Genomic DNA, 14,549 nt, shown 5'->3' with positions numbered 1-14,549 from the left:
TGGACAAACCCTAGCCCCTAGCTGTCCCATCCACCCATTCCGCACGCCGCCGCCTGCTCGCTCCCCTCGGGATCCCCCCTCGATCCCGCTGCCTCTGACAAAAATTCCTCGATCCAGATCCACCAACCATGCCGCGCCCCAATCCATCCATCCCATCCTGCCTCCGACCATCTTCCTCAATTTCAGCGCCACCCAACCGGACTCCACCCAAGCCCATCGATCCAACCCTCCTCGCTCTCCTCGTCAACCAGGGGGACGAGCTCCTCCCGAGAACGCGCCCCTGCTTCATCTCGAACAGCTGCAGCATCGTCCCGCTCCTCTGCTTCGATAGCCAGGCGCCGAGGCCCCTTCCTCTGCTCGATCCCGAGGGGATCACGAGCAGTTCGTCCCCGCTGCATCGATCTCCAGCAAGCACCTCCTTCTCCTGCCTTGGCCTGAAACCTCGCCACCGTTGTACCTCGATTTCTTCATGCTAGACCTCCTCCTCTAGAGCACCTTGGCCCGATCACCACCACCAGACGACGGCTGCGCCGGAGCAGCGCCGCTCCATCAGGAGCCAGGGTGGCCGCCTCCTTCAGTTTGTCAAGCCGCCGTTCAAGTTCGCGTCCGGCCCCGTTCTGGACCGGATCTCCTCTGCTCCGCCGCCCATCCGTCGAATCCATCCCGTTCCGGCCGGTTCTCGCCGACCCCATCACCAGGACCCTCCAGCGTCGCCGCTTCCTTCCTCCTGCTGCTCGTTCCCCTTGCTTCACGATTCGAGGCGCCCCTGGTTGGCTTGGTCCAGCGCCACGCCAAGTCCGCCATTGACAGCCTCTGCTTCCCCTCTGCAACGAGCAGGAGCTCGCCCGACATCACCTCGCCTCCTCGGCGCCATTTTCTGCATCGCCATGAGCTTGCGACTGCTTAAGCTCTTCGGTCTTCAGTATCGAGCAACAACATTCCGCTCGGTGCAGCCACGCGTTGACCGCGGCCCCGATTCGAGGCCCCAGCTCTGCCGGACCCGCCATCGTCATCACCCGAGCAGGCCGCCGCCAAGCCCCTTGCCTCGCGCGCCAAGTGCTGTCGTCTCTCCTTGCATCGCCACTGTGGCGGCCTCTGCTCGTTCTGCTTCGAGCAAGGAGGATGCCGCGCCCGCGTGGACTAGGAGGCCTCGATCGCCTCCAGAGCCCACCCGCGCATGGGCCTGTCTCTGTGTTCCAGCCCTGTTCCACTGACCGGGCCAAGGCCCATGGTGAGAACACCCCCCTAGCGCGCCTTTGTTTTTTTCCTTTTCTTTTCTTCTGTTGGGCCTGCTCCAGTGTTAGTTTCGGCCTGTGTAGGTTTTTTCCCAGATCTGCGAATTTACCTTTTATCCAGAGTTTATGGTTTTACAGAAAAACCCCTAGTCTTCATGCATATAAAAACTTATAAATAATGCATCATATGTAAAACCTCTATATATGAAACATGCTTGGAATTTTGTGTAGATTCATATTGTGCAACTTTCATCCATGTTTGAACTGTTTAATATGATGTTTGCATATATTTTTCCCATATTTCCTTGTTAAAATGTTTTATTTCATAACTAAATAACCGTAGCTCGGTTTCTAATAATCTTTATATGTAAATGGGGTAGAAAAATGCCTAGTTTATCATGGTGGCATCTCTTTGCATGTTTAACAACTCTAAAATTGTGTTTAGGGCAGAACAGTACCAAACCTAATATATGCATATGAGGATTTACCGGAATTGTTGTTCGTTGCTTCCGGCCTCATTTAAGCTTGCCTAGATAGGTAGATTTATTATGTTTCACCCTCTTTCCATGTTTAACAACATTTAATATTGTTGGGTACATAAACAAGATCGAACTAAATAAGTCACATGGTGTTTCATCAATATGCAACGGAGTTACATTTTGAGCTCCACTTAATTTGTAGGATTGTTTGTGCATGTTGCCATGCCATGCTTCATTAAACCGGACATGCATCATACTTGATTGTGCATCATGCCATGTTCATGTGTTGGTTGTTTACTATGTTGTTTGCTCTTTTTCCGGTGTTGCTTCTTCGGGTTGGTTCCGATAACGTCGTGTTGTGAGGATCCGTTCATCTACGTCCGTTTGTCTTCTTCATCGACTCGTTCTTCTTCCTTGCGGGATTTCAGGCAAGATAACCATACCCTCGAAATCACTTCTATCTTTGCTTTCTAGTTGCTCGCTCTTTTGCTATGCCTATGCTATGATACCTACCACTTGCTTATCATGCCTCCCATATTGTTGAGCCAAGCCTCTAACCCACCTTGTCCTAGCAAACCGTTGTTTGGCTATGTTACCACTTTGCTCAGCCCCTCTTATAGCGTTGTTAGTTGCAGGTGAAGATTGAAGTTTGTTCCTTGTTGGAACCTGGAGATGTTGTTCTTTGTTGGAACATATTTACTTGTTGGGATATCACAATATCTCTTATCTAATTAATGCATCTATATACTTGGTAAAGGGTGGAAGGTTCGGCCTTATGCCTGGTGTTTTGTTCCACTCTTGCCGCCCTAGTTTCCGTCATATCGGTGTTATGTTCCCGGATTTCGCATTCCTTACGCGGTTGGGTATTAATGGGAACCCCTTGACAGTTTGCCTTGAATAAGACTCTTGCAGCAATGCCCAACATTGGTTTTACCATTCGCCACCTATCCTTTTCTTTTCCCTTGGGAGTCGCGCTCCTGAGGGTCATCATTATTTTAACCCGCCCCCGGGCCAGTGCTCCTCTGAGTGTTGGTCCAAACTAGAGTCCTGTGCAGCGCCCCCTCGGGGAAACTCGAGGTTTGGTTTTAGTTGTATGGAGCGCTCATCTGAGTGTGCCCTGAGAACGAGATATGTGCAGCTCCTATCGGGAATTGTCGGCACATTCAGGCGGTGTTGCTCGATTTGTTTTATCATTGTCGAAATGTCTTGTAACCGGGATTTCGAGTCTGATCGGGTCTTCCCGCTAGAAGGAATATCCTTCGTTGACCGTGAGAGCTTGTGATGGGCTAAGTTGGGACACCCCTGAAGGGATTTGAACTTTCGAAAGCCATGCCCGCGGTTATGGGCAGATGGGAATTTGTTAATGTCCGGTTGTAGAAAACCTGAAGTTGAACTTAATTAAAATACATCAACGGCGTGTGTAACCGTGATGGTCTCTTCTCGACGGAGTCCGGGAAGTGAACACGGTGTTGGAGTTATGCTTGACGTAGGTTGTTCTATGATCACTTCTTGATCATAGTTTCTCGATTGTTCTTTGCCTTATCTTCTCGCTCTCATTTGCGTATGTTAGCCACCATATATGCTAGTCGCTTGTTGCAACTCCACCTCATACCTTTACCTTATCCATAAGCTTAAATAGTCTTGATCGCGAGGGTGTGAGATTGCTGAGTCCCCGTGACTCATAGATACTTCCAAAACCAGCTTGCAGGTGCCGATGAGTCCGTGCAGATGACGCAACCAAGCTCAGGAGGAGCTCGATGAGATCTTGTCCTTTGTGTTGTTTCGTTCTAGTTGATCAGTAGTGGAGCCCAGTTGGGGTCGATCAGGGATCTGTGTAGCATTTGGGGTAGTCTTCTTTTATTTTGGTTCCGTAGTCGTACCTTGATTGTATCTAGATGATGTAATGCTTTATTCATGTAATTGTGTGAAGTGGCGATTGTAAGCCAACTATGTATCTCTTTCCCTTATGTATTACATGGGTTGTGTGAAGATTAACTCACTTGCGACATTGCTTTCAATGCGGTTATGACTCTAAGTCGTGCTTCGACACGTGAGAGATATAGCCGCATCGAGGGCGTTACAAGTTGGTATCAGAGCCTTCCCCGACCTTAGGAGCCCCATTGCTTGATCGAATTAGCGGACGAGTTGAGTCTAGAAAAATGTTTTGAGTCATTTAGGAATTATATATCGGAGAGTTTAGGAATTCTTTTTACTCCCCAGTCCCTTCATCGCTCTGGTAAGGCATTCTGACGTAGAGTTTTGACTCTTGTCTTCTCAAATTTCACTAAATTTTTTTTAGGATCACGCGAGTATCTTGGAATCATTCCGATGGTTTTGTGATGAGAACATTGTTCTTGGTGCCTCCTGACATTTAGGGGTTGTGGCAGTGTCCCGGGGAGTTGAGCTCCGAGGTGTGGTCGTCACAATTTTATCGTTGCAGTTCTGGAATACCTGAGATTAGTTTCGCCGACATCGAAAATCTCTTTTATGCAGTTGTTGGTGAGATAACCTCGACGCCACCCAGTACTGGGGTGGGAGTTTGGGAGTATTGCCATAACTCGTATATCGGATGCTTTTCGAAGGTTGAGGTAGACGATTTCCGAAGGTTTCTTGGTTATGTGTTGAAGAATGGATACAGCTGGATGTAGGATTTGCTAGTTTTGGGTGAGATATTATGCTTCCCCTGTATCCCCAACACCTGATTGCATAACCGAAAAATTACGGGAGTTTATAAGTGGGAATTCAAGTAGATCTTAGGATATCTTTCCGACAGATGTATGATTTGAAATTGGGGTTCGACGTCTAGTGGTTCGCCTATCCATGGTTGGTTTTACAGTGGTCTCGTTGTGTCTTAAAGAGTCCTTGGCTATGCCGACTCGGGGACGCTTCATATGTCATGTGCACTGCCTTGTACATGATGGTGCTATACGATCGAGCCCGTGTAGGCCCCACCACGAAAACTTCGGACGAAATCTCTATCATATGTTTGTTCCGGCTTATTCTACAAGCCAATCCTTTGTTTTGTTTTGAGTTGTGGTATTCGAGTTGCTTCAATGTCAAGTGTTGATTCCATACCTTCCCCAAATGGTGATGTCATACTCAGATGTGGATACCAATCCTTCTTGATCATCAAGATTGTCTTGTCAATCCTTTTCACTGGCGTGTTTCCTCTTCAAGTGGATCCGATCATTTCAACATCAGCAAGATCAATTATCATTTCTTCTCAACGGTGTTCGTTTCATTCTCAACAGTGTTTTCCCACCCTCCCACCCTTGTTTTCTTGAAGGATTCAGATTTCTTGATCAAGTATCCATCTTATTGATGTGAAGTCTCTCCATCCTTTACCTTCAATGTTCTTATCCGGTGATTCTCATGAAGATACTAACGGAGCCTCAAGTTCGTCATTCTTCATTCTTTTCTTCTCTGGTTGATTCAAATCAAGCTTTGTTGTTGATCATATCCTTTTTTTCCTCGTTTCAAATACCTTCTCATGCCGGTGCACCTCATATTCATTCACTTCTCGCTATTTAATTGATCCGGAGTGCTCAAGATATCTCGAAGATTCGTGTTTTCCACTCTGCATTCATTCAAGATCTTTCGAGGTTGTTATCTCATTCAAGTCATTTAATTCAACCAGTGCAACCTCTCTTTCAAATCATTCAACGGTGTTTGTTTTGAGTGGGCCCTAACCCATAGGTCTTTTCCCAGGATCTTACCTGACTCTTCTTATTTTCCCGGAGCTATCCTCAAATTTCTTTTCGAAGTTTGACGTAAGAATGATTTATCATCAGTCAAATGTCTTTCTCCAAGATCTTCCAAATTGTTTTCATCATTGGTTCAACTTTTCTATTCTTCTTTATTCCGGAGTGTCTCAACAATTCACGGTGGTGTTACTCATCGTCTTTTCCAACTTTTGAAGACCGAAGATGAGTTTCTCCTCAATCTTATCCGTTCTCTCAAAGATTCATGATGCTAGCCTTATGCCATCCTCTCATAATTGTTTTCGACCGTGAGAATTCTTTTCACCCATCCTAAGCGATTCAAGAGTCTCCTCAGTTTAATTATCCAGAGTCCATCAATTCAGGTTTATTCATTCTCAGCTTTCAGTTGTCATCCTCCAATCTTACCGGTGCATCATTCAAGTTTTCTCTTACCAGCTCGCGATCTCTTCGTTCTCATGTATCTAAATTCTCTCAAGCATCTTCGTTTATTTACTAGTCCTTCCTGGTGTTTCTTCATCATTTATTCGTTCATTTTAAATTCTTACGGTGGTTCGTTCAAGAGTTTTCTTCCTTCGTGTATCATATCTATGCATTCATGCTTTTCAAATTCTACCGGTGGATCGTTGAAGACTTTATCAAGTTTGCGCTATATCTATCTTAATCTTTCTACGAGGATAAGTAGTATGCCAAATCCGTTGCTTGTCAGCAATTAAATTGTTGAAGGATACGCATAACATAATTCTTATTCTTGTCCCATCCAAGTGTTTAATTCTTTTTTCCGGAGTGGTTCATCGTATCACATTCTCAGTTCGGGATGCTTATCTTTTCTTTTCCGGAGTTCCATGTTTTCCGCATTATATCATCATGAAGATCCATCTAAATCATTGCAAGGATTCACCTTGTGTTTTCAATTTCTCTTTATTTTTATTCTTTTGTTACTGGAGTTTCTTCATGGAGGCTATACATGATGGTTCATCAAGGATTTATTTCCTTCTCGAAGCATTCATCAAGATTCTTTTCTAAGGAGCTTAAGTTTCTTCATCTTGCAATCCGGAGTGCAATTCTTTCTTCCATATCATTGGAGGTGGTATTATGTCATTCTTGATATTTTGAGCTCATGTTTCATGATTCACATATTGTTAAGAATGAGGTATTTTAAATCCATCAACCTATTCGTTGGAATTATCTTGGGTTATATTTCACCTAGAGCGTTCCCTAAGGATTGTTGCTACCTATGGTGCTCATAAATGACCCAAGTTCTTCTTTCATCCTTCCGGTGAAATAAGTTTCTTGTCTCCTTGCTCATACCAATCCAATTCTTTTTCCCGTGGGTGGCAGGTTGTCACCCCATAATCTGAGATGTATTCCATAAGACCATATCAAGCTTATTCTTTTCGTTGTTGGTTTTTTTCCAACAACTCCGTTCGACCCTTCTCCTAAGGATACCTTTTCAAGCTCTTTTGTAGCAGAAGTTGGCATTTTCTTCTACATTCTTTTGTCTCAATTATCTTTATTCTATTCTTTCGCTCGGAGGTCTAGTGATGTTGCTCTTTCACTCCTCATCTCGGTTTGTCAAGATCATGTTCAATTTCTTCCATTTACAGTCGAAGTGCTGTCCAAATTATATCAGTCTTATTCCTTCTCTATCTTGTGTAACCGGAGTGTCGTGTCCTCTTCTCAAGTTCTTTTCACCGTATCAAGTCTTGCATAACTTCTTAACTGGAGTGCTGCTCGAAGTTGTTCTTCCTTGTCCCTCTTGTCTAATGGAGTGTTTTCAACTACATTCATCTCCGTTGTATTCTTTTCTCGAAATGGCTTAACCTTTTTCAAGGTTCCTTGGTTTCACTCAATGGTCAAAGAAGCAACTTAGTTTTTACCACTTATCTTCCTTTTTCCGTTGTCCCTCCGGTGCCATTCTAGATCTCGGGACGAGATCCTCTCGTAGTGGTGGAGTGTTGTAACGCCCCGAGACCGATGTGCCAGGTGTCCTCCAGTTATTCGCTGTTGTTGCCTTGTCATTTTCTTGCGTGTTGCATCTTGCCATGTCATCATGTGCATTGCATCATCATGTTTTAAAATTTGCATTCGTCCGGGTTCTCCCAGTTCTCTCCGTTGTCCGTTCTGAGCCCAACCACACTTGCACGCGCCCGCGGCACGTCCGAATATTATTTTAGAAGTGGTCTCAAAATGTTCTCGGAATGGGATGAAAGTTGGCGTGTGGTGTTGTTTTATTGTCAGTAGACCGCCTGCCAAGTTTCATCACGTTCGGAGTTCGTTTGATAGCCTAACCGTTAAACTATAGCGGCAGTATAGCCGGTGAAACGTCGGACGTTTCCGGTCTCCGGAAACAGTTGCCGGGTTGCTTTCCCCCTCTCTCTTCTTAGCCCACCTAGTCCATCCTCTTTCCCCTCTTCGCTTCCGGAGTTGTCCGATGAGATCGCACGGTCCGAAACCCTCTCTGCTCAGTGCATCAAACCAACCTCGCGCGCGCGTCCGAAAAGTTTTCCCGGACCCGACCCGGACAGTCGTTACCGCTGGGTCCGGAACATCCCCAAACATCTTCAAAATATCATCGTTTATTTATTGGACTCCCTAGACTATTTATTCTCGTCCGTGTGTTTTTGATCGGAAGGTCCAAACTCTCTCCTTTCCCTATATAAATAGTCCACCCACATGCCTATTTGGACAAACCCTAGCCCCTGGGTTTCCCATCCACCCATTCCGCACGCCGCCGCCGCCTGGTCGCTACCCTCGGGATCCCCCCTCGATCCCGCTGCCTCTGACAAAAATTCCTCGATCAAGATCCACCAACCACGCCGCGCCCCAATCCATACATTCCATCCTGCCTCCGACCATCTTCCTCAATTTCAGCGCCACCCAATTGGACTCCACCCAAGCCCATCGATCCAACCCTCCTCGCTCTCCTCGTCAACCAGGGGGACGAGCTCCTCCCGAGACCGCGCCCCTGCTTCGTCTCGAACAGCTGCAGCGTCGTCCCGCTCCTCTGCTTCGACAGCCAGGCACTGAGGCCCCTTCCTCTGCTCGATCCCAAGGGGATCACGAGCAGTTCGTCCCCGCTGCTTCGATCTCCAGCGAGCACCAAGACCTCCTCGACCCTCCTTCTCCTGCCTTGGCCCGAAACCTCGCCTCCGTTGTACCTCGATTTCTTCATGCTGGACCTCCTCCTCCCGAGCGCCTCGGCCCGATCACCACTACCCGACGACGGCAGCGCCGGAGCAGCGCCGCTGCATCAGGAGCTAGGGTGGCCGCCTCCTTCAGTCGTCAAGCTGCCGTTCAAGTTCGTGTTCGGCCCCGTTCTGGATCGGATCTCCGCTGCTCCGCCGCCCATCCGTCGAATCCACCCCGTTTCGGCCGGTTCTCGCCGACCCCGTCACCAGGACCCTCCAGCGCCGCCGCTTCCTTCCTCCTGCTGCTCGTTCCCCTTGCTTCACGATTCGAGGCGCCCCTGGTTGACTTGGTCCAGCGCCACGCCAAGTCCGCCATTGACGGCCTCTGCTTCCCCTCTGCAACGAGCAGGAGCTCGCCCGACATCACCTCGCCTCCCCGGCGTCGTTTTCCGCATCGCCATGAGCCTGCGACTGCTTCGGCTCTTCGGTCTTCAGTATCGAGCAACAACAGCCTGCTCGGTGCGGCTACGCGTTGACCGCGGCCCTAATTCGAGGCCCCAGCTCTGCCGGACCCGCCGTCGTCATCACCCGAGCAGGCCGCCGCCAAGCCCCTCGCCTCGCGCGCCAAGTGCTGTCGTCTCTCCCTGCATCGCCACTGTCGCGGCTTCTGCTCGTTGTGTTTCGAGCGAGGAGGATTCAACGCCCGCGTGGACTAGGAGGCCTCGATCGCCTCCAGAGCCCAGCCGCGCATGGGCATGCCTCTGCGTTCCAGCCCTGTTCCAATGACCGGGCCAAGGCCCATGGTGAGAACACCCCCCAGCGCGCCTTTGTTTTTTTCCTTTTCTTTTCTTCTGTTGGGCCTGCTCCAGTGTTAGTTTCGGCCTGTGTAGGGTTCTTTTCCAGATCTGCGAATTTATCTTTTATCCAGAGTTTATGGTTTTACAGAAAAACCCCTAGTCTTCATGCATATAAAAACTTATAAATAATGCATCATATGTAAAAACTCTATATATGAAACATGCTTAGAATTTTGTGTAGATTCATATTGTGCAACTTCCATCCATGTTTGAACTGTTTAATATGATGTTTGCATATATTTTTCCCATATTGCCTTGTTAAAATGTTTTATTTCATAACTAAATAACCGTAGCTCGGTTTCTAATAATCTTTATATGTAAATGGGCTAGAAAAATGCCTAGTTTATCATGGTGGCATCTCTTTGCATGTTTAACAACTCTAAAATTGTGTTTACGGCAGAATAGTTCCAAACCTAATATATGCATATGAGGATTTACCGGAATTGTTGTTCGTTGCTTCCGGCCTCATTTAAGCTTGCCTAGATACGTAGTTTTATTATGTTTCACCCTCTTGCCATGTTTAACAACATTTAATATTGTTGGGTACATAAACAAGATCGAACCAAATAAGTCACGTGGTGTTTCGTCAATATGCAACGGAGTTACATTTTGAGATCCACTTAATTTTTAGGATTGTTTGTGCATGTTGCCGTGCGATGCTTCATTAAACCGGACATGCATCATACTTGATTGTGCATCATGCCATGTTCATGTGTTGGTTGTTTACTATGTTGTTTGCTCTTTTTCCGGTGTTGCTTCTTCGGGTTGGTTCCGATAACGTCGTGTTGTGAGGATCCGTTCATCTACATCCATTTGTCTTCTTCATGGACTCGTTCTTCTTCCTTGCGGGATTTCAGGCAAGATGACCGTACCCTCGAAATCACTTCTATCTTTGCTTGCTAGTTGCTCGCTCTTTTGCTATGCCTATGCTGCGATACCTACCACTTGCTTATCATGCCTCCCATATTGTTGAGCCAAGCCTCTAACCCACCTTGTCCTAGCAAACCGTTGTTTGGCTATGTTACCGCTTTGCTCAGCCCCTCTTATAGTGTTGTTAGTTGCAGGTGAATATTGAAGTTTGTTCCTTGTTGGAACATGGAGAAGTTGTTCCTTGTTGGAACATGTTTACTTGTTGGGATATCACAATATCTCTTATCTAATTAATGCATCTATATATTGGTAAAGGGTGGAAGGCTTGGCCTTATGCCTGGTGTTTTGTTCCACTCTTGCCGCCCTAGTTTTCGTCATATCGGTGTTATGTTCCCGGATTTTGTGTTCCTTACGCAGTTGGGTAATAATGGGAACCCCTTGACAGTTCGCCTTAAATAAGACTCTTCTAGCAATGCCCAACATTGGTTTTACCATTCGCGACCTAGCCTTTTCTTTTCCCTTGGGAGTCTCGCTCCTGAGGGTCATCATTATTTTAACCCCCTCGGGCCAGTGCTCCTCTGAGTATTGGTCCAAACTTGAGTCCTGTGTAGCGCCCCCTCGGGGAAACTCGAGGTTTGGTTTTAGTTGTATGGAGCGCTCATCTGAGTGTGCCCTAAGAACGAGATATGTGCAGCTCCTATCGGGATTTGTCGGCACATTCGGGCGGTGTTGCTGGATTTGTTTTATCATTGTCGAAATGTCTTGTAACCGGGATTCCGAGTCTGATCGGGTCTTCCCGCTAGAAGGAATATCCTTCGTTGACCGTGAGAGCTTGTGATGGGCTAAGTTGGGACACCCCTGCAGGGATTTGATCTTTCGAAAGCCTTGCCCGCGGTTATGGGCAGATGGGAATTTGTTAATGTCCGGTTGTAGAAAACCTGAAGTTGACCTTAATTAAAATACATCAACCGCGTGTGTAACCGTGATGGTCTCTTCTCGGCGGAGTCCGGGAAGTGAACACGATGTTGGAGTTATGCTTGACATAGGTTGTTCTAGGATCACTTCTTGATCATAGTTTCTCGATCGTGCTTTGCCTTCTCTTCTCGCTCTCATTTGCGTATGTTAGCCACCATATATGCTAGTCGCTTGCTGGAGCTCCACCTCATACCTTTACATTACCCATAAGCTTAAATAGTCTTGATCGCGAGGGTGTGAGATTGCTGAGTCCCCGTGACTCACAGATACTTCCAAAACCAGCTTGCAGGTGCCGATGAGTCCGTGCAGATGATGCAACCAAGCTCAGGAGGAGCTCGATGAAGATCTTGTCCTTTGTGTTGTTTCGTTCTAGTTGATCAGTAGTGGAGCCTAGTTGGGGTCGATTGGGGATCTGTGTAGCATTTGGGGTAGTCTTCTTTTATTTTGGTTCCGTAGTCGGACCTTGATTGTATGTGGATGATGTAATGCTTTATTCATGTAATTGTGTGAAGTGGCGATTGTAAGCCAACTATGTATCTCTTTCCCTTATGTATTACATGGGTTGTGTGAAGATTACCTCACTTGCGACATTGCTTTCAATGCGGTTATGCCTCTAAGTCGTGCTTCGACACGTGAGAGATATAGCCGCATCGAGGGCGTTACACTCTTCCCCGACGACGTCGTCCACAGTAACACCTCGACGTCCCTCATCCAAAGTACCGGATGAGGATCCATCATCGATCTCGTCGTCCTGCTGGTTCAGCCACCCCGTCCTCCACCTCCAAGGAGCTGCCCCGATGTTCCCCTCGTCTTTCGTGCTACCTCCATTCCCACACCCCCGTCTTCACTTGCACCACCATAAGAGCATCATCATCACCATTTCCTCGGATGAAGCTGAGGCCTAATCGGCGCCACCAAAGAGGTTGTACACTAATTGCCGCATTTCCTTCTTCATTCGATCTCATGGTGCTGCCGCCGCTTGGTCCCGAGCCAACATGGTGCGGCTCCATCCACGGTGGCATCACCGGCCACTTCCTCCACAACGTCGCTCCCTCGGCGGTGATGTCCACATAAGTAGGAGATACTGCAGCTTTAGCTCTCGCTCGTGTTGCTACTCTACTCTTGCTCTCGGTCCCCTACCTGGTCTGCTCTTGCTATTGCTCTTGCTCGCGCTGCTGCTCTCTCATTTGCTCTTGCTTGCAATGCTGCTCTGACTTGGCTACCCTTCAGTCGACTGAATCAACTTTTGGGTAAGTCGGTTTTCAAGAGGTGGAGGGGGTCTCGCCGGAGTTAAGGAACAACCAGCCACAGCAGGGAGGGGGGCTCGCTGGAGTTAAGGAAGAACCAGCCGCACCAGGGAGGGGGGCTCGCCGGAGAGGTACCCACTATCTGTCTTAGGGTTCAGGGTGGGGGCTGAGGTCGCCGGCGGTGGTGGGGCGGTGGTGTCGGGATCACCGGAGAAAAAGCTCGGCATGAGGGGGCCTAGAGGGATGGCTGGCTCGGCGTCAGACCAGCGGTGGGGAGTGGTTTTGGGGCGGGCGGGGCGGCACACCGCCGGCCGCAGGCGACGGGGGGCGGCGATTTGTCCGTTGATGGCTGGCGGCTCAGGGGGTGGAGGTTGAAGATGAACTACTACACGACCAACTGCCCCCGGCTCTCGCACGTGCTGCTGCTACTGCTTTTCTTCTACTAGTGCGTTTAGTTTCGACAGCAAAATTCAGTTTTGACAACAAAATTCAGTTTCGACAGTTAAGTTCAGTTTCAACAGTAAAATTTTGTTTCGACAGTTAAGTTCAGAGATGACCGTCTGATGTATTTTACATCTAGCACTTTGTGGTTATGTATTTTACGTCATCTATTGTAGATGCTATCAGAATTCCATTAAGGTTAACGTTGTCTCTCTTGTCCTGCTTCAGCATCGGCGTCGTACAACTCACCGGAGCTGCTCCATTGACGAAACCCTCCATCACACCGGAGCAGTACCACTTGCTCCATCTCCAGACACCTAAGATCTTCTTCCCCTCCTCCGACAGCCAAGTCAGCCAGGGCAACCTCACCGACTAACCCAATCACGCTGGGATCGACATGGCTTCGCAAAAGAGGTTGTACACTTGTGGCATCTCTTTTTACTCTACATGTTATATATATTGTCAGCTGAGCACACGTAGTAACGTGAAATACGATTATTTTATCACACTCTATGACAAGCAGTGAGGTTCCAGGCAACTTAGCATTCCATGATGGACTCTCTTCAACACCATCATTATTTATCTCTGCGCGTTTGAGATGTGCATTTGTCGATGGCCCTGGGAGTTGAGATAGTAGGGCAGTGGCCTGGGTTCAAAGTAGTAGAAGTAGCACAAAAACATTTTTTGAGTGTAGGCTTTTCCTTTCTCAAGCCTTCCTACTAGAATCGCCAATGCTTGAACGGAAAAGTGAAGGAAAAACATAGGAATTGGAAAGTTTCCTATGGTACTACTATTCATGCATTTGGTTCAAAGGAATGGAGCAAAGGAAAACTGTAGGATTGTTCCTTTAGTGTCTCCTTGAAAGAAAAACCGTAGGAATTTTAATTTCCACTTGTCCTCCTTTTCAAATTCCTATTCATGAAACACAAGACTAAGAGATACTAGCATAATAGCATTATAACCGTACATTTTCTTGTGGTTTGAATTAATCTCACCATGCTTCTTTGCATCATGTGATCTTCCAATTCTTGTGAACCAAACACCCAGGGCAGAAATCCTGTGTTTTTAAATTCTCCGTTTCGCACGTCCATTCCTATCCTATTCCTGTCTATATCCTATCCCTGCATTTTTAGAATCCTCAAATTCAAACAATCCCTTACAAAATTACTTCTGTTACAGATATGTGTCAAAGAAAACCTCATGTGGTTTGTCCTGCTCCGCTGCGCTGTGTTCCAACCCAGCTCAGCTGCTCCAACGACGGAAGGGTTCACCACAGCAGGGATCCTCTCTCCAAACTGTCTTTCGCCGCCTCAGATCTTCTTCCTCGTCGCCGGCACCCACGACAACTGCATTACCATCATCAACTGAGAAGATGACCTTGAGGACTACACGGGTCCGCAAGAGAGGTCGCACTCGTCCGTGTCTGCTTACGTTATGCATCACTTAATATGATGAAATGCTACTTTATCGTCGTGTGCACCTATTAGACTCTGAGTCAGGTCCAAACTAATGCTGAAACTTGAGTTTTTAAATGGTCGTGGGGTACATATTGGGGCAGCAATCAGTACTATGAGTTTCATGTTGGCTATCTGGTT

Source organism: Triticum urartu, chromosome 4A, assembly GCF_056163025.1.
Source record: "Triticum urartu cultivar PI428250 chromosome 4A, HENAU_Tu73, whole genome shotgun sequence".
NCBI classification, from domain to species: domain Eukaryota; kingdom Viridiplantae; phylum Streptophyta; class Magnoliopsida; order Poales; family Poaceae; genus Triticum; species Triticum urartu.
This window is presented reverse-complemented; position numbering follows the sequence as displayed.